The following is a 25213-nucleotide window of genomic DNA, read 5'->3' as shown; positions in this document are numbered from 1 at the left end:
TGCCACCCCGCTACCACTGCTGCAGACCTGGAAGGCCCATGTAGCAGTCAGCATCTACTGCTTCAGAACTGGGAGGCCTGCCTCTGCTGTCTGAGTTACCGAGGAGAGAGGCTGCTGCTTGGAGCAGTGGGTATCCGCGGGCCACCTCTGCCAAGGAGGGAGGTCCATACTTGGGTTAAGGGTAGTGCAGGGGGGTTGAATATTCACCACTCTCCGTCCCCAGAGACATCCACAGGTGACCTAGTTCCAAATGGTCATAGCTCGTGGGTTGTCCCCTTTTGCCCAGGAAGCCCCAAATTTGGTGTTCTGGCTCCAGCAGCCCCTCCACTCACCAATTTAGGAGTTTTGGAACTGGTACCCCTTAGATATGGTATGTGCTGATTGCTGCCATCTTGGATTCCCCTGTGTCTCATTTTAAAGAAAAACAGATTTATTTTAAAATTTATTGGAATAAAATGAGATTAAAATAACCAAATTTCTAATTTTTGAACTATATTTCCATAAATATCATTAATATTTTAAGATGGTGATGATGATGATTACAGGTTGTAACTAGGAAAAAAAACTTTCTGAGCAACTAAGACTCCATAAGATGAATATAGTACACATTCATTGATATGTGCACGTCATCTGTTAAGTCATCAACAAATGGGCTACGAATCCATATAACTACAGTGCTTAGGTCTAGAGTATAGGACTGGGGTTGTGTGGAGGAACGGATCTTCCTAGGAAGGGGAAATAGACTAAATAGTTATGAATGCATGAGGGGGGCTGGAATGGGAAGACCAAATAAGGAAGGTCAGCTAAAACTAAGGGTCAAGTGAGGGGTTATTTGAAAAACCAATACAGTAGAAGTATAATATATACATATATGAAGGCAATCTAAATGAGATCACCAAAATAAAAGTAGAGACAGAATCCCAACTGGACATCTCTTGTCGGCAAATGAAGCTTTCAGTACCAGGAATAGATTACATCTAATCAAGTTATTAGCCAAAGTGGCCCCATGTTAATGCTCAAAAAACTCAAACTGTTGCCAAGACTGTAGGTTGATCTCCACAAACTGATGGTAAGATCCTATTATTTTGAAAATAACATCTACATAGCTCATTGAGCATGAAGGTGTCTACCAATCTCCTTCAGGCCAACAAATTAGTGTTCATGGTACCAGAAGATTCTCTGCATGCCACCAGAGAAAGGTAACCCAACCCAGCTACAAACCCTTCAATCCACAGTGGTGACCTGAGTGTAAGATGTGTTGATGCAATAGTGGTACAAATCCTGTACTAACACCCAAAATCTGATTGGATTTAAGACTTTCTCCATGAGAAGGAAGCCATCTCTGACACTGCTTGGTGGCCAAGACCCTGGAGACTAGGTAGGCCAGGGACATAGGGGAAAACCTACTATGCTTTGCTAAAGGAATGTAGCAACCAAACAACTCTCAGGGACACTGTGCTTTACTCACAAAGCAGTGTGTTGCTTAGCCACCACCAGAGAAGTTTCCTCCCGAGGTAGATGGAAGTGGATAGAGAGAACCACAGCTGGACTTTGTGCAGAGTGAGCACCCAGTTCTAAATGGGATGCCTCCATCAATTCTCTTCCCTCAGAGCTTAGGGAAACCTGTAGAGGAGGAGGCAGAAAGACTGTAAAAGGCAGAGGGGACAGAGGACACCAAGGACAGAAGGCCCTCTAAACATAGCAGGACCAGTATACACAGGAGATCACAGGTCCTGCACAAATTCTGCAGAAGTTCAAGCCTGGTAGGACCTGAGTGCTGAGAGGACAGATAGCCCAGAAGCTATCTCCAATTGATACCCACTCACAAATGAAAAATTGTTTTCTCCAGTGGAATCTCACTGGAGACTTAAGGCCTTGCCCCATGCCCAGAATAGATGGCCAACACAAAACAAACTCACGCTACTTTTGTAATTTTTCTTGTCTCATAATGCTTTGTCTGGATGTTTTTTCTTACCCTGCAGGCCTTTTGCTTATGTACTATGGTTTACAATTTTGTGTTTTTATATATCTGTGAGTGTGTGTCTCTTCATTGATTTGTTTCTTGTGCTTTTTCTTGGGTTCTTTTTTTCTGTTATTTGTTTTTTTCTTATTCTTGTTTTTTATATATCTTATTTTACTTTTTTTTTAATGTTCACTCTCTCTTAAAGATGCCTGTTTGTTTTCTAATGAGAGAGATCAAGGTGATTTGGATGAATGGGGAGGTGGGGAGGATTAAGGAGTAGTTGGAGAAGGGGAATAATCAGAACATATTGCATTAAAGAAATCTTCTTTTAATTAAAAAAATACTGGATAGCCAGAGAGGTAGCTGACCAGTGAAGACAGAATATTGCTTTTGTAGAGAACTTGAGTTCAGTTCCTAGCACCACACATCAAGCAGCTCACAACTGCCTATATCTCTGGCTCCAGAGGAGGTGACAGCCCCTTGTGACCCCTTGGGGAAAATGTCCTTACATTGGTGCACACACCCAGACAGCCAAACCCACTCACATGCTTATCTCCTGGTTTCCTTTGCACATAAATAATTAGCACAATAAAAAGTCTAAGATGGAGGCAACCAGCACACACTCTATCTGAGGGGCACAGGATTCAAAACTCTGAAATTAGTGAGTGGAGGGGCAGCTGAAGCCAGAACATTGACATTGAGGTTTCCTGGACAAGAGGGGACAGCCTGTGAAGTGGAACAATTTGGATGCAGGTCACCCATGGTCTTCTCTGGGGACGGAGAGTGGAGAATATTCAACCCTCCTGCACTTCCCCTTCCACCAAACACAGGCCTCCCTGCTCAGTGGAGGTGACAGTGGTTGCCCCAAGCAGGGGCCTCCGTGCTTAGTGACTGAGACCTCAGAGATGGCTACCCCAAGTATGGGTCTCCCTGTCCGGAGGCAAAACAGTGGACACCATTGAGCTGATGAATCTCCTACCCTCTCCTTTGCCCCTACAGGCACAAATATAAGAGTATAGAACATGGGGAACCCCTATACTTTCTGATTAGGCCTAGGAGTGAGTGAGTGTGTCTTCAAGTGAGTGTATGCAGAGCCCAAGATCCAGGGTCCCACTAGGCTAGCAGCCATACATGAGATCCCTCCCACCCACACCCCGACTGTCGGCAACAGGGGGATCCTTAGGACAGAATTCTCAATATTGAAGCCCCTGTTCTGTGGGTTTACCAGTGGAGTCCAGTCAAAAAATTCTTGGAGCCCAGACAGATCTGAATACCAGAATTACATTACCACAGGCCTGTAGGTCAATGAGGTATTCAGGGCACCTGCACATGCACATTAAGCCCACAAACAGCGCCAGCAACTTAAGCTCCACCCTTTCAGGCCTCTACCCACCCTAGCACCCTGTCCTTCAAGGCATACTTCCATGCACACACCAGTGCTTACACATGTCACACAGGTGTGACCTTCCTCCCTTAGGTACAGCTGAAACACCAACACCCACTTTCAAACCAGAGGACCACTCTCGTCTTCCTGAAGAATACTCCAGACACCAGACTGAATGACTCAGTCTGAAGTACAGACCCCAGGAACAAACAGTGAAGGATATGGATAAACAGATGGCTAGAGGTCTGTGTAAGAATACATCCATCAAAATCAGGACATATGGTTTGACCAGCAACCCAAAAACTCAATGCATATCCTAATTTGTCTGAAACACAGGAAAATGATCTCCAGTCTATGCTTATCCAGTTATTAGAGACACATGGAGGAAAGGAACAAAGCTATCAAAGAAATATCGGCAAATACAGTAAAAAAAAAAAAAAAAAAAAACTAGGCACATGTAGAGGCACAAGTAGAGGCATATAGAGAGTAACTGAGCAAAGCTTTCAAAGAAATACAGGAAAATACAGCCAAACAAATAGAGGCACAATTAGTGGCATTTAGAGAGGAAATGACAAAAAAAAAAGAAAAAAAAAGAAAGAAAAAAAGAGGCTATCATGAAAAAACAGGAGTCCACATTCAAACAGATGAAGGAAATGGTGAAAGACTTGAAAACAGAATTAGAATCAATAAAGAAAACATAAACAGAGAAAACCCTGAAGCTAAAGAACTTAGAGAAACGATCAAGAACCACAAACTTAAGCATCACCAATAAAATACGAGAGATGGAAGAGAGAATCTCAGGCTCTGAAGATAATACTTGCAGAAATTGATATATCTCTCAAAGAAAAAGTAAAATCGGAAAGGTTCCAAACACAAAACATCCAAGAAATCAAGGACGCCATGAAAAGACAAAATCTAAGTATAATAGGAATAGACAAAAAGAAGATTCCAGGATCCAAGGTCCAGAAAATATTTTCAACAAAATCATAGAAGAAAAATTTCCCAAATAAAAGAGATGTCCATAAACATATAAAGGCCTACAGAACACCAAATAGACTAGACTAGAAAAGAAACCCCTCAAGTCACATAATAGTAGAAATCCTAAATCTACAGAACAAAGAAAAAATATTAAAAGCAGCAAGAGAAAAAGGCCAAGTAACATATAAATGTAGACCTGTCAGAATTAAAACAGATTTCTCAACAGAAACTATGAAAGCCAGGAGGGCCTGGGCAGAGTGATGCAAACTCCAAGGGACCACAGATGCCAACCGAGACAACTATTCCCAGCAAAATTTTCAAACAACATAGATGGGGAAAACAGAACATTCCATGAAAAAACTAAACAATATCTACACAGCAAGGTTCAGATTATTTTTTTTTCTGCTGGCTTCTACCACACAAACTGCCATTACATCCCACCTGCCCTATTCAACTGACTCTCCTATTCAGTAAGTGTGTGTCTGCCTCTTGGATCCTATCATTATGAGCTAGGCATATGTCCTTACTAAGACGCTCTCCTCTTCCTCTATTGAAACTATCCTCTTTCAAAACAAAACAAAACAAAAAAATCAGTCTTCCTCTCCAGTTGTTTTCTTCTCTGCCTCCTCCAACCACTAAGATCTTCTTGTCTAGTGGGTAAATGTCACCCTGGAGCTGCCTGCTTTGTCTACTGTTACCTGTAATGGTAGAGAGGCAGATACACACGTACTTTAGGAGAGTCAGATCAACAGCTTGGTTCAGAATGTGTAAATACAAGTTGTAAAGGTCTGAGGACAAAAAAGCTTAAGTTGTGAGGTCCTAAATATGTGCTTTAATTGTGTAAATGTAAGTGCTAAGGGTCTTAGCAAGTGATTTGAGGTAATAATATTTCTGATGTCTTTTCACTGTTCTTCTGGGAGCCCAGCAGTTGAAGCAGGCAAGTGTTGGGTGCACTGGGAACTTACACTCATACTGGTTCCTGGCCAGAAAATGTATTAATTTTTAACAAATATACCATCCGACAAAATCAATTTTCACTTACTATGAACTACTAAAAAAAATTACTTTACCGTAAAATAAACCTTAAAAAAGAACACATCAGTGTTCTCCTCTGGGTACTGTGAATGAGCACAGTGTTCATCCGTACACACATTGTGAACATACATGACACAAAGGTAGCATACATGACATAAAAGTAACATCCATGACATACAAGTAAATTACATGACATAAGATGAATATACACACAAATATGTCATCACTCTATGTGCACATACATACATATACACATATACATGTACATATATATACATATATACACACATATACATATAAATATACACATGTATTCACATGTATATATTTATACATATATATGTACATATATACATCCATATATGTATATATATGTGTGTGTCACCCTAACATATACACAAAATACATGTACACACACATACACAAACACACACACAGATTCCCGCTGATGTTGGTTAGTGGGATTATACTCATCATAAATCAGTGATCATCACACTTTAGTGTTCTGGGTGGTGACATGGCCACAGTCCTGCAATTGAAGAAAATAGGGTCAAAGCATGGAAAAGTCCTGTTTTGAAACAACTTGTGCGTCTAATATTATACCAAAAGAAAGTCTCTTGTGACCTAATCTAGATCATGTAACCTAGGTAGTCCTGGAGGATCTTGAACTTATCCTCCTGCCATTAGCTCCCAGTGCTGTGCTATAGACAAACACCCTCATGGCATATTTCAGGAATGCTGCAAGTGGAATCCAGGACCTTGTGCTAAAAAGACAAGCTCTTCCCCAACTGAGCCATGCCCCCACAAATAAGCCTCTAATGTAAGAAGCTCTCTGAAGGCCAGTAGTTCTTAGCTTAGAGGTGAGATTGTGAGTCAGTGAGATACATGGACAAAGGTCTGGGACCCAGTACTACTACCTAGTATGCTTCATAGACAGAGTCAGTGTCTTCCATATATCTTTGCACAGGTTTTCCAGAGACACTTGTGAAATATCTCCTTATTAAAAGGAACCTGTGCAATATTGGAGTTGTGATGATAACCATATGAATAGTGATTGAGGTTATTCATATGTAAAAATAAGTCACATTAATCAATATGACCCCAGGACCTTATACATCATTGGATCTCTGTGGCTTCCTCTCTGGATCTTATATACTTTATGGAGCAGGTACTGGTCATTTCATTATGTTGCTGCATTTCCTCTGAATGCAAACTCTGTGGAAGAGTCCAGGCTGATACAAAGTGCCAGAATCTCATTGATTTGAGGCTGATCTGACATGGAGATAAATCTGATCATACTAAGTGTGTTATCACTAAACACAACCTGGGAGAAGAAACCCCCCCCCAGGCAGGTGAGAACCCTAATATCTAGGCAGAATCCCAGGACATAAGTTGCTTAATTTACGTATCTTACATAGCCTTTTCTTTATTCAGAACTCTAACTAAAACTTAGTATCTGATACTGGTGAAGAACTAGGTAACATTGCATTGAAAAAAGCTAATGGATTCCATACTCTGTCTGTTACTCTTTTCCCCATAATATTGTAAATGGAATCCAGGGTCTCAAGCATGCTGAGCTCACACTCTGACTTTGATGTACACCCCAGTCTTACTTCCAGTATTCTCCCAAGAACCCTGAAAAGTACATTGTATTGAAATCCACAGATATTTGGTAAAAGGATCAGTAAGGGTCAATACCCTCATAGAACATAAATGACCAGGTTGTAAATGAGAGAAAACTTATCTTCACTGCCCACTGATTTCTAATTACATAGTTATTACATATTTTCAGGGAAGTAACCGATGATGCTGAACTTCCAAGTAGATCAGAAAAGATGAGAAACCTTATCAGCTCTATGATCTGGCTGAGACCAAGGTCTTGATTCATTGTATAAAGATACATACACAGAAGAGAGCAGTGTACACTCTGTGAGGATGGAACCCCCTCCTGGAGCAGGGGGAAATTTCTTTTAGCCCAGTAACTGTCAGTGAGAAAGTTCCAGTTTTGAAATGAAAAAGCAGATTCACAGTCAAGCAGATATGCTCCTAGGTCTCTTCCCTCTCTCCTTTCCACCTTTCTCTCATCTATTCTTCCTTCTTTAATTTTTGTTTTCTTTCTCCTCTCCTCTCTTAGATCACTCTCCCTTTTTCTTTCACTCTCTCTTCTCAACCTTCGTCCTCTTTTTTTTTTTTGCCCAACACTTCTTACCATTTAGAACATGTGACTCTCCTTCTTCTCCAATTAGTAGTCATCACTGTCATCTTTATCTTCTCCTAGACATTGTCCTCCTGGTGCTATTCCTAATCATTGTACTCTTCTTCCTCTTTCTTTTTTCCTCTCTTTCACTTTCTTTCCTTCTTTCTTCTTTCTTTCTTCATTTTCTTTCTTCTCCTTGTTTTCATACTCCTACTCTTGCCCCTATATACCTACATCCCCCTCTGTTTATTTTTCTCTCATTCTGTTATTTAACCGTAACCAAACTGGGCAGAGGAATTCAACAGTAGAAATGAGAAGGAAGGAAAACCAAGAAATTCATTAGGTCACTGAGATCAATAATGTGAAGAACAAGGGACAAAAATGCTAAAATCAGGGTCTTCTTGTCACTGTGGGACAATATCTAGGATACATTTTTTTTCTACCAAGGAAATCAGGATTTATTACTTTTCCAATGTTAGATCTGCTGAGGAATTCAGAATAACTTGACATTGGAAATGAAAAGAGAGAACACTCAAGTAAAATGTTTGGTGTAGAGTTTCTTCAACCTCTGTCTCTTGAGGTTACTTCTTAATATTTTCTCCTAGAAAATCAATGGTGACATCACCATGTTTTTTAAGAGCAGGTAGTATTAATTGGAGTATTGATCTTAACTGAATACTTTCATAGCAATCAGGTAAGACACTCTAGAAATAAATTTTAAATAATTTTCAGCCATGAAACCATTTTGATCTTGTGCCTTCAGATCTGAATCTTACACACTCACTCTTTGTATTTGGGGGCACACACCACTGCGATGGACTCAGGCAGCATCTGCTGGTAACCAAAATGGGTGTGTAGGTCCACACTTGACAAAAACACTCTCTGGGTTGGATGGGTCTAAGAAAACAAAAGAAGCTAAGAATCGCAAGTGATCATAGCCAGCCAGGTTTGATCCACCAAGAAAGGCAAGCCCAACCAGCTTCAACAATTAGCCCCTGCCATGAGTCCTCAAATCATTCAAAGGAAACACTCATCTGCTGGGTAAAGAAGGAAGAGGGGACAATCTGCTTTGTCCTCCTAACTCATAAAGGCCAAAATAAGCTAAGTTTCTCTCTATCACTTTTTAGCTTGTCCCTTACTGAGAACAAGACTCTTTTATTCATCCATGCTTGGTTATACCTGTTGTCTAAAAGGTAACCATTTCAAGTTTTGTCCTTCAGCTTCTAACTCACATTTGCTTCCCTGCTGCAAACAACAGACTGAGTCCTTCCTTATAAAGCTTTTGGATGACCACTACAAATATTGGTTCAACAGTCTCTCTGGGTCTTCAGTTGTCTGTCTTCACTCCTGCCTCTGAACCCCATGTGATCACTCTGTATGTGAAGAGGAGTCCCTTCTGCCCTTCAGATGTGGTACTGTACTACTGTCACTTGATTTACCTCTCTTTCCTTTTCTTTCCTCCCCCTTTTAACTGGATCAATAGCGTAAAAACATATCAGACAACTGCAAGCCAGAATGGGAATAAATCCTGAAGATGTTAAGGCAAGCAAGCCAGAGGTAAATGTGATACACCTAGCCATTACATTTCAAGTACTGTTGGCATGGTGGGAGGCACATGTAGGATGTGATCACTAATGAAATCCAAGAATAGATGGTGAAAGCAAAATTCAATCTAAAGGAAGGAAGGAAGGAATTTGGACTAGGCTCCTGGTAGGTTCTTGTTTCCTTTTCTAAAGGACATTTGCTCAACCATGTTTGTAGCAGCTTTATTTGTAATAGCCAGAAGCTGGAAATAGCCTAGATGCCCCTCAACTGAAGAATGGATGCAGAAACTGTGGTACATCTATACAATGGAATATTACTCAGCAATGAAAAATAAGGAAATCATGAAATTTGCAGGTAAATGGTGGGACCTGGAAAGGATCATCCTGAGTGAGTTGTCCCAGAAGCAAAAAGACACACACAGTATATACTCACTCATATAGACATACAACATAGGACAAACCCACTAAAATCTGTGCATCTAAAGAAACTAAGTAAGAGAGAAGACCCTAACTAAAACGGTCAATCCCATCCTGAAATGCAAAGAGGATGGACATCAAAAGAAGAAGAAAACAGGAAACAACCTAGGAACCTTCTACAGAGGGCTTCTGAAAGCCAGAAGAAGAAAACAGGAAACAAACTAGGAACCTACCACAGAGGGCCTCTGAAAGCCTCTGCCCTACAGACTATCAAAGCAGATGCTGAGCCTGATGGGCAACTGTTGGGCAGAGTGAATGGAATTTTATGTAAGAAGTGGGAAATAGTAAGAGCTGGAGAGGACAGGGTCTCCACAAGGAGAGCAACAGAACAAGAAAATTTGAACACAGGGAACTTCCCAGAGACTCATACCCCAACCAAGGACTATTCTTGGAGATAACCTAGAACCCCTGCACTGATGTAGCCATGGCAGTTCAGTGTCCAAGTGGGTTACATAGGAATGGGAAGAGGGACTGCCTCTGACATAATCTGATTGGACTGCTCTTTGATCACCTCCCCCTGAGGGGGGAGCAGCCTTACCAGGCCACAGTAGAGGACAATGCAGCCACTTTTGATGTGAACTGATAGACTAAGATCAGAAAGGAGAGGAGAACCTCCCCTATCAGTGGACTTGGGGAGTGGCATGCATGCAGAGGGAGGAGGGAGGGTGGGAGGGACTTATGGGGTGATACAAAATGAATAAACTGTAATTAATAAAATAAAATAAAATAAATTTAAAAATTGTGTATGCACATCATATTTATTCAATCAGCTATTAAATTGTACTATTCATGTAAGCACACTCACAAGGATGCCTTATTTAATAAAACTAAAGTGAAGTCAAAGAAAAACTAAAATCAAGAAAACCAACATCACAAGATAAAACCATGTTCATACCATCTGATAGTTCCCTCATGTGTCAGTACTCTCTTAACTAAGTTCTGCTAAGAGCAGAGTTATAATTCTTCCTTCTCCTAATATCTAGAAATTAGATCTAAGCTTTAGTATGAAAGTCATGACAGATTCTAAAAATAGCCATAACCTTCATGAGATGACTTTTGTTTTGAGGCACAGTCTTTCTATTAGCCCAGGTTGGTTCTGAAGTCATCATACAGCAGCCTCATCCTCCTGATTGGTAGAATCCCATGGAGGTCCCATTATACCCAGATTTCTAAGAATCTGCTAAATCTAGAAGTATCTACCCACCATGGCCTAAAATTTGTTAGCCAATATCATCCATACCAAAACAAGAGAGATGAATACTCTCCCTGCTGGAGCCTGTCTCTGAGTCACATTCTGAATTAATTCTTCAACTCTCCTTGCTGTGTGGCTTTTGAGAACCTCCTAACCAGTACTCATGCAGCATTGTTGCTGTTTCACCACCCACTGTGTTCCATGTTCTCCTTATTAGACCTCCACCTCAGCTACCAGGAAATGGATTCTCTTGCAGCCACCTCTCCCCATTTACCACATTTCCTAGGCCAACTCCATGCAGAAGCCTCCCAGGTCCCTCTCCTGGTTTCTCCTGGCTTACCAAAACTTTCTTTCAGTGGCTGAATAGATTTGATATCTCACAGAAGCTTTATATGCCACACAGTAAGAATTAATCCCATTTCCAATCTCAGTCCTTCTCTAGGAGCCCTACTCATCCTTATGAGAGGATCGCTATTATCACCATGAGCCCAACTGAAAGCCTGCTCTAATCCAGACTCATCAGCCTCTGGTTCTCATTACTTGGATCTCTGAAATCTCACTCTTCCTCAATACACTGCTACTCTCTCATTGCATGTTAGCAGCTCCCAAACCTCAATCAGCCTTGAAAGATCAGCCTTGTATCTTCTTCATTTTAACTTCTAGACTATGGCTTTAATCATGAAATTGTTTAACCCAAATTAACCCAAACAGTTCTCCCTCTACTTGAAATCACCACTATTTTTCCTGCCCACACCAGACAGTGGAGACCAAGGCTTTGATAGGTCATATAAACAAATATATGTCATCCTTTTCTGACACCAAATACCAGTCCCAACCAACAGAACTGCTCACTGTTGCAGGAGCACAGTATAGGTATCCAATGTTGACCCCTCTCCCATGAACCCCTTCTGGCCCATCTTTACAAGTCATCATAAGTGACCTCAAGTGTGGCCCCTCTTCTCTGAAACTCACAGGGTTCCAGATTTACCTCCTGAAAAATGTAGTTCAAAATACCTCATCTGAATTGGTATTAGGTCATGTGTGATCACCCATTTGTGTTACCAAACATGAAGGGCCAAATTTTGATTACTACAGATTACCTTATTGAGTTAAGCAAAACAATAAGAATTTTTATTGAACTGAAAATTATGAAGTCACAGGAGACTGCTTCAGAAATCTCATCTTCTCAAGTTCTGAGTATAAGTATGTATGATATTTTCAAAACTAGAAATAAATGATATGATTATGGCTTACACCTGTCAATATTTCAAAAAAAAAAAAGCTTCTTGTTCTGTGAGCTTCAGTACTTGATAATGAAAGAATCTTTCAAAAGAAATCTCTAGGCAAGTTGATGTGTTTACTTGAAAATCAACAGAAGTATGTTCAGCATGTGCAAACGCTTGAAAACCTCACAGGTAAGATCTCTTTGAGTGTGCAAAAAAATGCCTCTTCATGAATAAAAAATACAATCATTACAAATAACTCTCTTGTATTATTTAAAATAGTGTAATTTATATAATTTTGGGGATATGATCCCTATACCATGTTTGCTTACAGACTAGGCAAGGTGACATTCTTGATCCAGACAATCAAGGAATAGGGACTTTGCAGAATTGCTTTGATTACAAGGTAAAATTTTAAAAGCTGTAAAAACAATAAGAAATGGTCCTAGGACTCACCCTGGAACACTATTGACTGCATGGTTAAACAGAAGAATGATGTGAAATGGATAGACTCTGTGCAGAGAAAGATTTAGGCAAGATGTTTCTAAGAGAGAGAAAAGAGAACCCTACCATCAGGAAGGTTATTTGCTTACATGAATTCACCCTAAGGTGAGAAGCCCCAGTTCTTCTTGATTAAAAAACAGTTCCTCTTCATTGGTGGCATAGCAATAGTCAGGGCCTCCTTCCTGGAGTGGTATGACTATGTGCGTGATATGATACTCCTCTCCTACCTGCCAAGACAAAATAACTTATTTCTATCCCTAGAAGTCACATTCCCACTCTCTCATAACACAAGTAAGTGAATCCCTCACCCAAGTGAATGACCTTTACTGTTCTCTCTTCCTTCAGTGTTTCACAACCTTGGGAGTTCTTGTAGGTTCTGCATAAAGGAACAGATGCTGAGATGACCCTGAGATGTCTCTCTTGGCACAGCGTAGGTCTTGACTCTTCCCTGCAGCAGCCAGCAGGTCTGCTCAGGGGCTGAGGTGTTTATAATTTACATTCCAAGGCTTATCAGAATAGGTGCTCAGACCAGGACCCAAAAAGAATTGAGTCCTCCTTTTCCTTTTAGAATTAGTCACCATGCATGTCTCCATGCCTCATTCCTGCCTATCAGCCTGTCTGCCTGCTGGCCTGCTTTCTTTTTCTTCTAAACTCTGTCTCATTCTCTCTGTGAAGTCGATTTGAACTTGTAAGTAGTCTCCAGCCTCAGTTTGGCAGTAACAGTAATTAACATCACTAGGTACCATTACAATGAAAATTTCTAAATGTAGCATTGAAGCAAATGGTTCAAGGAATGCTGAAAAGAAACCCAAAACAAAGTCATCAAATCCAATGTTTCCACACCTTGTCAATGACAGTTGACAAGGTCAACCTTCTTTCTGGTGATGTCTATGAGTGCAGACCCTAGATTGTTTTCTGAGAGTCATGGGAAGACAAAGGGAAGAAACAGCTTCAGATCCAGAAGGACCTTTCATATTTTTGCCATGGATCCTCACAAAATACCACAAGTCTCTAATTTCTTCTCAGTGTTCTTCCTCGCAGACTTCAGAAATGTCTCACATAAATCATGAGGGATGATCACAGGATGTAGGCTTCTGACTTTCTGAACTCCGAAGGAAAAGAGCGAAAAGTCTTAGGCAACAGGGCCTGCTCTTCATGAGCAGAATTCATTTTGAGAGCCTGGGAGAGAAAGGAAATGTCATTGGGCTTCTCTCCATGAGTCCCTTTCCCTCCTTCCCCTGATGGAATCACAAACTGAGCTGGTTTTGTTTTCTCCAAGCTCTGGGTACAGCTGACTGGGAGATGGGACCATGGACATTATAACCAGCTTGAGTGAATGGAGCAATAGTTTTGGATGTAACTGTGAGATGAGTGTAAGTTTACCACTGAAGCCAAAGACTGAGGACATGGACAAGGAAATGCAATATTCACGGTGGTGGTGCTCAGTGCTCCAGACTTCAGACATCTGTCCACCAGCATGTCCCTACTCTACAACTAATCTCACAACTGAGCAGCTGAGCCAGATGCAATGGGGACTGTTAGGTTTAAGACCATACCAAAGTGCACCTGGCCTCTAGGTTTTCAAAGCATCCCTTGGTCCCCACATGCTGCTGGACATGGCTAGGATAAGATCTGACCAACTACCCTGTACTTTCCCCGCATTATATAATCCAGATATTTAGGTTTCCTTATCTGTCTCTCTCCTCTCAGTCTAGTCTCTGTGTATCTTTCCTCCTTTTCTTCTCCTCACTCTTTCTTCATTGTCTCTCTGTGCATGCTTTTCTCTTTTGCTCTCCCCATTTCCCAATATTGCAACCAAGGGATGCTCCCAATAAACCTGCATTTATGTACAATAACTTCTTGCAATTAGCTCATTCCTGTGTGTAAATGAGGAACCAATTCTATTCAAGTCTTTTCCGAGTTAGAAACCTGTAGTTACTTACTTATGCTTTTTTTCTGGGTCATTTTCCCCAGGATGCTTGGCAGATGTTGATGTGCTTGGGGTCATGACCTTAGTGTTCTCCTCTGTTGAACTCTGCTGTGGTGGGCTGGAGGTTTGGGTTGGTACTGAGGAAAGCTGAGCTTCCTTTGATGTTACTGTTGTCTTTGTCCTATTTCTCCACTTTTGTTTTCTTTGGGTCCATACAATGGATCAAATGCAATAGAGTGCCAACTGGAATGTCCTGATTGTTTTAAGATGTCTCTTATGTCCTCTCAGAGGTTGCTCTCTCTGCTGCTTCCTCTTCTTTCTTCTTCTACAGGAAAAAGTATTAATTAAATATTTCAAATCTCAGAAGAAACATCTTGTTATCACAGAGATAAACAAAACCTAGTTCTGTTCATGTCTGACATCTCAAAATAGGATCAATTACTCTGATGTGGTGGAAAACTGGCTCTACCCCCTGACTCAGTTCCTATATGGCTGTCTCTAGTAACAGCTAAGTCTCAGTCTTCTCTACACTACACCCATGCGTGCATGCATGCATGCGTGTACGTGTGCAGTGTGTGTGTGTGTGTGTGTGTGTGTGTGTGTGTGTGTATTGGCTTGCATGGATGCAAGTACATTAATGTGCAAGTGATTGTGGAGCCTTTTCATTGACTCACAGAATCCAATGGAACATATCAACACAGTCCAAGAACAGGCTGAATAGATGATATACAATCCCACTGTCTCTGTGCTCCTCATACTGACCATCTCTGATAGGTATTTTTCATATTCGCTGTTAAATTTCTCTAGTAGTTTCCTCTTCAGAGCCTCAGCCCTGTCAAAAACTATATTTAGAGTCTGAAATACAAAATAAAAATGGAAAATTAGAACAGTTCTAATGTGAGAAAAAAGGGAATAAATCAAGTTGGGAAAGCACCAGTAACACATGCACAGCTTGAACCCTATTCCCAGCCATCCCTCTCCTCCTTACTGCTCTCTGAGGCAGCATCTGACCCCTTTCCAGCAAGTGTCAGGATCTCTGGATTTTCTTTGAGTAGCTCCAGGCTGTTCTGGAGATATTTGTTCACCAGCTTAAGCAACCCACCTTGATGAAATTCGATCTTCTTCCATGGGCATCCCTTTTTCGATGTTTGGGGCCAATGTTTAGTTTTTCCAAATATAACATAAAGGGATAAAAGAGAGTAAATAAGATGTACAGAAAATTTTGACACTTTTAAATGAGGCCTGGAGGAAATTTGGCCTCTGCATGCATGATTTCAGAAGTTCACGGAGTTTACTGAGGCACACCCTGAAATCCATCATTATTTCCATCCCACTGTCTGGAAAGAGATGTTTCTTTACTATTAAACTGGCACATTCAGCAAATATAGCTGTCAAAAAGCATAGCTGGACCTCAACTACAATGGAATTAGAGAAAAAAAAACCTACATGCACATGGAAACTGAACAAGTTACTGCTCAATGACAGCTGTGTTAAGGAAGAAATAAAGAAATTAAAGACATCCTAGAATTCAATGAAAATGAAAAATTGAAGGTACAACATACCCTAATTTATAGGACACAATGAAAGCAGTGCTCAGAGGAAAATTCATAGCACTAAGTGCCTTCAAGAAAAAATTTGTGACATCTCATACAAGCAACTTAATGGCCCAACTGAAAGCCCTAGGGGGAAAAAAAAAGCAAATACACCCAAGAGAAGTAAATGGCTGGAAATACTCAAAATTAGGGCAGAAATCAATAAATTAGAAACAAATAAAACTATTTAAAAAAAATCAATGAAACCAAAAGCTGGTTCTTTTGACAAATCAATAAGATAGACAAACCTTTAGCCAAACTAACTAAAAGGCAGAGAGAAACTATCCAAATCAGCAAATGAAGAGGGGGACATAACTACAGACACTGAGGAAATCCAAACAATCATTAGGTCATACTACAAAAGCCTATATGCCACAATATTCGAAAATCTAAAAGAAATGGACAATTTTCTTGATAAATTCCATCTACCAAAATTAAGTCAAGATCAGGTAGAAAGACTGAATAGTCCTATGTCCACCAAGGAAATAGAAGCAGTCATCAAGAGACTCCCTTCCAAAAAAAGCCCTGGGCCAGATGGATTCAGTGCAGAATTGTACCAGACCTTCAAAGAATTGCAAATTCCAATTCTCTCCAAACTATTCCACAAAATAGAAACAGAAGGAACATTACCAAAAGCATTCTATGAAGCCACAGTCACCTTAATACCTAAACCACACAAAGACCCAACAAAAAAAGAGAACTTCAGACCTATCTCTCTTATGAACATTGATGCAAAAATACTCAATATTTAAAAGTGTCAAAATTTTCTGTACATCTTATTTACTCTCTTTTATCCCTTTAGATTATATTTGGAAAAACTAAACATTGGCCTAAAACATCGAAAAATACTTGCAAACCAAGAACACGTAAATGATATCACCCACCATGACCAAGTAGGCTTCATCCCAGGCATGCAAGGGTGGTTCAACATACAGAAATCCATCAACGTAATCCACCACATAAACAAACAGAAGGAAAAAACCACATGATCATCTCTTTAGATGCCGAAAAAGCATTTGACAAAGTCCAACACCAATTCATGTTTAAAGTCTTGGAGAGATCAGGGATACAAGGTGCATACCTAATCATAAGTACAGCAAGCCTATAGCCAACATCAAACTCAATGGAGAGAAACTTAAATCAATCCCACTGAAATCAAGGACAAGGTAAGGCTGCCCACTCTCTCCATATCTCTTCAACATAGTACTTGAAATCCTAGCTAAGGAATAAGAGAACTAAAGGGGATCAAATGAGAAAGGAAGAGGTCAAAGTGTCACTATTCAAGGATGATATGATAATATACATGAGCAACCCCAAAAATTCAACCAGAGAACGCCTTTAGCTGATAAACACCTTTAGCAAAGTGGCAGGATACAAAATCAACTAAAAAAAAAAAAATCAGAAGCCCTCCTGTGTACCAAAGACAAAATGTCTGAAAAAGAAATCAAGGAAACAACACCCTTCACAATAGCCACTAATAACATAAAGTACCTTAGGGTGACTCTAACAAAGCAAGTGAAAGACCTGTTTGAAAAAAACTTTAAGTCTCTGAAGAAAGAAATTGAAGAAGATATCAGAAGATGAAAAGATCTCCCATGCTCATGGATCAGTAGGACTAACATAGTGAAAATGGCCATCCTGCTAAAAGCAATCTACAGATTCAATGAAATTCCCATCAAAATACCAACTACATTCTTACAGACCTTGAAAGAAAGATTCTCAACTTCATATGGAGACACAAAAAACCCAGAATCTCCAAAACAATCCTGTACAACAACAGATCATCTGGAGGTCTCTCCATCCTTGTTCTCAAGCTGTACTACTGAGCAATAAAAATAAATACTGCATGGTATTGGTGTAGAAACAGAAAGGAGGATCAATGGAACCGAATAGAAGACCTAGAAATAAACCCACGCACCTATGGATACTTGATTTTTGACAAATAAGCCAAAACCATTCATTCAATGGAAAAAAAGACAGTATCTTCAACAAATAGTGCTGGTCCAACTGGATGTCTAAAAGCAGAAAAATGTAGTATGATGTGGTGAGGATAGGAGCTCCATAAGAACCAAATATATCTGGGCACAGGGGTCTTTACTGAGACTGATGCTCCACCAAAAACAATGTATGGATATAACCTAGAACCACTGCTCAGATGTAGCAGTGGTATCTCAGTAAACGATTGGTTTTTCCTAGTAAGGGGAACAGGGATTTTTTCTGACAGGAACTCAATGGCAGGCTCTTTGACCTCCCCACTCCCCAAGGGAGGAGCAGTCCTACTAGGCCACAGAGGAGGACTTTGCAGCCAGTCCTAAAGATACCTGATAAAACAGGGTCAGATGAAAAGGGAAGAGGTCCTCCCTAATCAGTGAACTTGGAAAGGGGCAGGGAGGAGATGAGGGAGGGAGGGTGAGATTGGGAGGGAATGAGGGAGCTGGATACAGCTGGGATACAAGGTAAATAAAATTTAACTAATAATAATAATAAATAAAAATAAATAAATAAAAGCATAGCTAAGCTGTTAAGGTGCATGCTTGTTATCGCAGTACTCTGGAGGCAGCACATAGAATTATTCAAAGATCCTTGAGGAAACAGGGAATAACCCTGAACTTCAAAACAGGAAATAAAGACAGTGGTCTCTTTCTTTCTTTCCCAATCGCAATATGGATTGCTGCTAATAGAGCACCTTTGTGTATTGTTTCACAGCAGGGCACAAAGTCCCTTCTGAGACCATTAGGTAATGAAAGGAGACACTGAGGGTGCTCAGAGTTAGGAGTGCATGTGCTGGGGTTCCCTTGTGGGATACTGCACCCAGAAATGCAGTTCACCTGCTTTAACCCTCACATCAGTCCAAAAATCAAGAACAATTCATAACCCTATCAGAAACTCTGCTTGAGGGTAGGGTATGATGAGAATCATTTTATGTGCATATGTGCTTTTCATCTTTGTATGAAAAGCTGGTATCACAGAGAACACACAAGTCCCTTGTAAGACTGATTTGTATTTGGAAGGGAAAGAAAATGAGAGGGAGATGCAAGATGAGCTCAAGAGAATACCTTCATGTTACAGAATACCAACAGTGGAAAACAAACAGAAGAACCTTTGTTCTAGGAGTTGTACAAGCAGAGAAATGCAAACTAGCCTATTGAATTCATCTCTAAACCTGAGCCTTCTTCTCCTCTGTGGAACAAGGTGATGTCTCTACTCAGCACACACAGTCTTCTGAAAATCAGGGAAGTCATGGCCTGAAAACCCCACCCCATTGCCTGAGCTCCTCAGAGTCCTGTGCATCTCCTTAGGTTCTGTTTCACCAAATTCAGGATTAGAATTGACTAGTGAGATTTTAACATCATTTACTTCATCAAACACCGCACTCTTGTCACTGAGCCTCTAAGAGTCATTCCCTGGTGATAGATCCACAATATTGTATTTAATCTGCCTGTGAAAATATGATGAAGAGCTTGGGAAAAGTACTTACTGTGCTGGACCACACTGACTGGAACTGTTCTACAGTTCTCTGGTGATAAGGAAGGCTACTCTCTTTACTATACAACTCTACAGGATAAAGAGAAAAGGGATCTGGGTTTGGCTACACATCAGAAATAATCCTGTGACTCAGAGGCTATTTGTTGATCAGTCCACTCACCAATTCAGATATTCCCTGCTTCCCTGGCAACTGTTATTTTCAAAGACCTGGCCATGTGGGTACAGGATCAAGAACTCCTACTCATGAAGTTCTTAATTTGTGACCTCAGCACCTTTGGTTCCTATGTCTTTGAAGAGGGAGGAAAAGGTTGTGTATGAACTGCCAGAAATGTGATTAAAACCTGACATTGTCAATTTCAGTAACTCAGCAAATATGAGAAACACAAACAGGAGAGCATTATGAGTTAGGAAACAGTCCCAGGAAAGGAAATGGAAACTGCAGGTTCTCACATGAGGAATTTATGATAGAGAATGAAAGCTCCTTCTTCTTTTCCATGTTCATCCATGTCAGCTGCCATTTTGAAGAAGTTGTCTCTCAGGCTCATGTAAGAAGCCTTGAAAAATTTTTTGTTGATTTTGATGTCCTGCCCTAGAGCGCTTAAGATCTGGAACCTCTCTTGGGGAGGTAAACTGACATCATCGTGTCTGCGGATGGTCTAAGACAAAAGAGAAGACAGGAAACATCAAACCCATCTCCTGCCATCCTTCCTCCTGCTGTGCCAGCTAGCTAGCACACAATGTGTGCTTGTGTGTGTGTGTGCCACATGTATGTGTGCCAGCTTGCATGACAAACCTCTCCCTAAAGAAACTAGAGCAAATAAAACACCATTTCTTGTGATTCAGCTCAATAAGTTTAGTGAACAAGCACAGCATGGGATCCCCTCAATATGGTAGTAAAGTGGCAGATTCCAGACCTGGAATCTCTGTGCCCCCTGCAAACACAATGCAAAGGCACTTTCAGGTAGCATACAACTTAAAGAGGAGTCCTTACAAATGGCCTGTTTATTGAGATTAGCACCATGCCTTTACATAGCTGTTAGAATAATGTTATTTTGGAATGTATACAATTTAATTTGTTCATTCAAATGCTGATTTCTCTCCCCCACTATCTGGTTTCACTGCATTATTATGTTTATTGTAAATATCACCTGTCTTCGTTTGTATAATCATGGCACCATTTGTTCTCTTGTGTTGTCAATAAAACAACCAGCCATTGATTGCAATAGAATGGGGAGAATTGGGTGTGACATACTGGCCCAGAGGAGAGAGTAAAGAAGCAGGAGGGTAAGGGCAGAAGTGAGCAAGAAAAAACTTGGAACAACATGGAGAGATGAATGGGACCTAAAATATGACTAAAAGCAAGTATAATGGATAAAATCTGAATGGTAGGAAACTATGCGGGTATGGAGGTTTAGGATAGAGTAATCATTGCCCAGCATTGTGCTCTAGGTTAATTGAACAAATTTTAGTTTCTCTGTGGTGATTTGGGTATACAGCAGTTTTAGGAATAACCACTGCTTAACTAAAATATGTATATATATCAATATTACATACCTACAACAAATGGTGCCCAAATAATACAAGTATCCCTCTCTTTAAATCATACTTTAACATAATTTGTTGGGGGGAATGATCTCCCAGGATACAACCCAAGCTTAAATCCTAAAATGTCCCTGGTCAATTACTGTCTCTTTAAGAGAGACTCTTAAACAGGCCCAGGAGCAAAAGACAGCTTACTGTGGTCAGACCTGAGACTTAACCTAACAAAACTGGCTGCTGCTACAGTCTAACAGGAGTGGTACACAAGCATGGCTTCCTTATACTGTGGCTGGCTCAGCTCAGCAGCCATGGCTGTAAAGAAAAGAACTAGAGGCAGACAGACCTCTACACAGAGCTTGGTCTAAAACTGCACATAAAATTAAAAATGCCATGGCAGAGTATGTTTTAATACCTTTTGGCTTTGTTTTGGTTGTCATACTCATGGATCTGATTGCAATGTTTAATGGTGATGGCTCTTCTCCATGCCATCTCCAAGAAAGTTCAAGGAAAAATTGGGGAAAAAAGCCAACGAATGTAATATTAAGTTGGAGACAATAGAAAAGGCACTCTTCCCACTAAAAAGTTAGATTAATAATGGGTAAAATTCAAAGCTCTCTGGCTGCAAGATACTTGTCAGCTCTTTCTGGTGAGGGTCAGCCTATTCACTGTAATAACTAAATTCCAAAAAATAACCTACTGGGCTTTGCTTGTTACAACCTAAATTGGCACAACTGACCCAAAACGTAAAAGTTTCTTGTCTCTTTGCTTGATTTTCACTTAAAGGCTTTGGGTTACAATGATGGATTTGAAAAAAAATATTTGAATAAGTTGGTGAAGGCACATGCCTTTATTCTCAACACAAAGTAAAAAGAAACAGGCAGATCTCAGAGTTTCTGATCAGCCTAATTTACATAATAAAAGCCAGAGTGGCAACTCCTGCTGTTTAGTCACTTGCAGAGATAGTCTAAGATTTAAAATGACAAAACTTTCCTTAAGGTTACCAAGTCAGTCCTTTTTTTTTCTTAATAATAGTCGTTATGTCCTTACTCTTCTAAAGATTGGATTCACATCAATTTTAAGTTTATATAAAGAGGGATGATGTCACACTGCTCTAAAAAGGCCAGCCAACCTCAAAAACTGGTACTTCCACAAAACTGGTGCAAAAGGGCATTTTGGCTTGAGAAATATGTTCTGTTGGTCAATGTAAGGACTCAAAATTAGGCTGGGAGACAAATATGCAAACTACATACCTCCCATGTCAAAAAAACTTATAAATGTTGATTAACTTAAGGTGTCACACTGCTCTGGAGCTGGCTTATCCTTTCAAACATGAGACATCTTCATGGGGGACAACTGTTGGTCATGCCTGATGTAAAAAAGAGACAGGAGGCTTACAGGTGGCAAAGTACATGCCAGCCTAGTTAAAGTCCTAAACACTCAAAAATTGTAATTCATATGTTTAAAAGGCTGAACTGTCTACCATATCAAAAGTGGGCAAGCCAAAGATAGCCAAAACAAATGTAAAAACCCAGATACAAGAGACCTAGGATATGCTTAAATGCTAACGGTAAAAGGGAGTTTGTATAAAGTTTGGCTATAAAGGCCCATTCTATATAAAAAGTGAGACAGGACCCAGGAGCCCCGGCTCCGGGCCGGGCTGCCGGTGCTGCTGCCAGTTCTGCTTCTGGCACTGCTGCTGCTGCTGGCGCTGGTGGCCCCTGGAGCGCAGGGGGCTCGGGGCCGCAGGGCTGCGGACAAGAACAGCCACCGGCGCACGACCAGCAGCTTCTCTTAGAGCGTGAGCAGCCTCTTCGGAGAGGACAACGTGCGCGCGGCTCAGAAGTTACTGGCCAGGCTGACTGAGCGGTTCGTGCAGGGAGTGGACACGTTTGTAGAAACAGTATGGAAAGTTTGGATGGAGCTCTTAGAAGTCCTTGGACTGGATGTGTCCAACCTGTCCCAGTACTTCAGCCCAGCCTCCGTGTCCAGCAGTCCCACCCGAGCCCTGGTGCTGGTTGGTGTGGTCCTCCTGGCCTACTGGTTCTTGTCTCTGACCTTGGGCTTCACCTTCAGCCTCCTGCACCTGGTGTTCGGCCGCTTCTTCTGGCTGGTACGAGTCATCCTGTTCTCCATGTCCTGCGTGTACATCCTGCACAAGCAGGAGGGCGAGCCTGAGCACGCCGTGCTGCCGCTCTGCCTCGTGGTGGCTATCTACTCATGACGGGGCCCATGGGCTACTGGCGAGGCAGTCTTGGTGGCCTCAGCAGCCCCAGTGTGGAGGAGAAGCTAGAACACCTGGAGAACCAGGTGCGATTGCTCAACATCCGCCTCAACAGGGTGCTGGAGAGCCTCGACCGCGCCAAGGATAAGCGAACGTCAGCTTCCCGGCCGCCCAAGAGTGTCAGCTGGTCAAAAGACAACAAAAGCAGAAAACAGCCGGCAATCCTACCAAACCCCAGCCCTCCCAATAAACCAAGCAAGAATGCCACACATGGTTATTTCCCACTGCGTTCTACTTAGGACCCATTGGAGAAGAATGAACTTATGTAGAACTTAGAGTGTTGCTAGTGGGATAACCTATTTTCTAAGCAACGGACCTATATTCCTTTAGCTGTGTAGTCAGATAAGTTTATCCGTGCATAGAACATAAAGTTAATTTTTTTCAACCATTTAAGTACATCTTTTGTAAGGTTTTTAAATAAAGGCAGATGGAGTCAAGTTTAAAAAAAAAAAAGTGAGACAGGACAAAAATAGCTACAACATATATAAAAACCTAGGCCTAAAGCTCTAAACAGGTATAAGATGCCTAGGGTATGCTTAAGTTTTAAATTAAAAAGGATTTTATATAAAGTTTACTTAAAACATGCATTTTCAATTACTCAAGGCAACTAGCTTGTCTCTCTAATGGGAGGCCTTCTCTCAGGAGATGGGTAACAGCTTAGCCTAATACAACAGGAGCCCAAGAGACCAAAAAAGATATTTTGATCTATACAACCTTGTTTTGATTGATAATGATTGTGTGTTCAATAATAATGGTAACTTATATTGCTGATCCCATTACATGGGAACAATTCTGAAACTGACTGAAACATAAAAAATGTCTCCAGCCAGAACTTCAACAATACTCAGCCAATAAATCCTTGGCAACAATATCCTCAAAATGTATTATGCCATTATTTAATTGGCATAAATAAAACTGTTTTACAGTTTAGTTTCATCCTGAACATCTAGCATTAATAATTTTAGAACTGTATAATGCTTGTGAGAAGTTATATGTTTGCAGAACAAAAGGACTGGACACCAGAGACACTGGATCAAACCTGACAGAATTCATCCTTCCAGCATGCTGAGACATTGACATATCTGTTCCAGCATCTTACATGTCCTAGCATTCTGCTTGTTCCTGCCTCAACTGCTTCAATTGCTGTTTCTCATCAAAGCCAGCTCCCAAGAGAGCTTTGAAGAAAGCTAGTAATCTCAATTGGACCAGCTATTTAGATTGTTCCAAACAGGACTTCTATTAAGCCTGAAACTTCTCTGCATTCAAAGACTAGACCGCAAATATTAATACTTGCTTAATTAATGATTTTTCCCAACTTCCTTAGGGCCCCCTATCAGGATTTCTAAGTGTCCAAAATGTCAGCTAGAATAAATTCATGAGAAAGTTGTAAAATTCTTTTAAGGGGGTTGAGTAGTTTTTTGTTTGTTTGTTTGTTTGTTTGTGTGTGTGTGTGTGGTTGTTTTCTATGGCTATGAATGTTAGTTGTCATTGGGAAATGTTTATAAATTATTAATGGTCTTATTCAGAGGAAAAAAAACAAGTTTAGACTCAGGGATTTCTCTCTTTCCCTTTTTCTTTTCTCTATCTTTCTTTCTTAGATAAGGAAAAAAGGTGTTAAAAATAAAGGGGAATACAGGGATATCTTATAGGAATAATAAGATAAAAAGTAGATTATTGAATCTACTTAAGGCTTTGTTTGTTATTCTCAAACAAGGTTGTTTTTAACTCTGATGTAGGATCTTGTATATTGATGCAAAAATAAGTTTATTTTTAATTCATTGGTAAATTTTAGCATATTGATACAAATTCAAGGTTACTTCCAATTCTTTTAAACTGCTATTACAAACTGTTTAAGGTACTACTAGATAATGCAAGTTAATTGTTAGTT

At 40.5% G+C, this 25213-nt stretch overlaps 1 pseudogene; it reads left to right on the top strand.

Annotated features, from left to right (window-relative positions):
* The first annotated feature begins 1116 nt into the window (after positions 1-1116).
* LOC110540633 (BRI3-binding protein-like) lies at positions 1117-23610 on the top strand (annotated as a pseudogene).
* Positions 23611-25213: the final 1603 nt, after the last annotated feature.

The sequence above is a fragment of the Meriones unguiculatus genome, chromosome 7, assembly GCF_030254825.1.
Source record: "Meriones unguiculatus strain TT.TT164.6M chromosome 7, Bangor_MerUng_6.1, whole genome shotgun sequence".
Taxonomy (NCBI): Eukaryota; Metazoa; Chordata; class Mammalia; order Rodentia; family Muridae; genus Meriones; species Meriones unguiculatus.
Note: the sequence above shows the minus strand (reverse complement) of the source record. Positions and strands in the feature narration are given on the sequence as shown.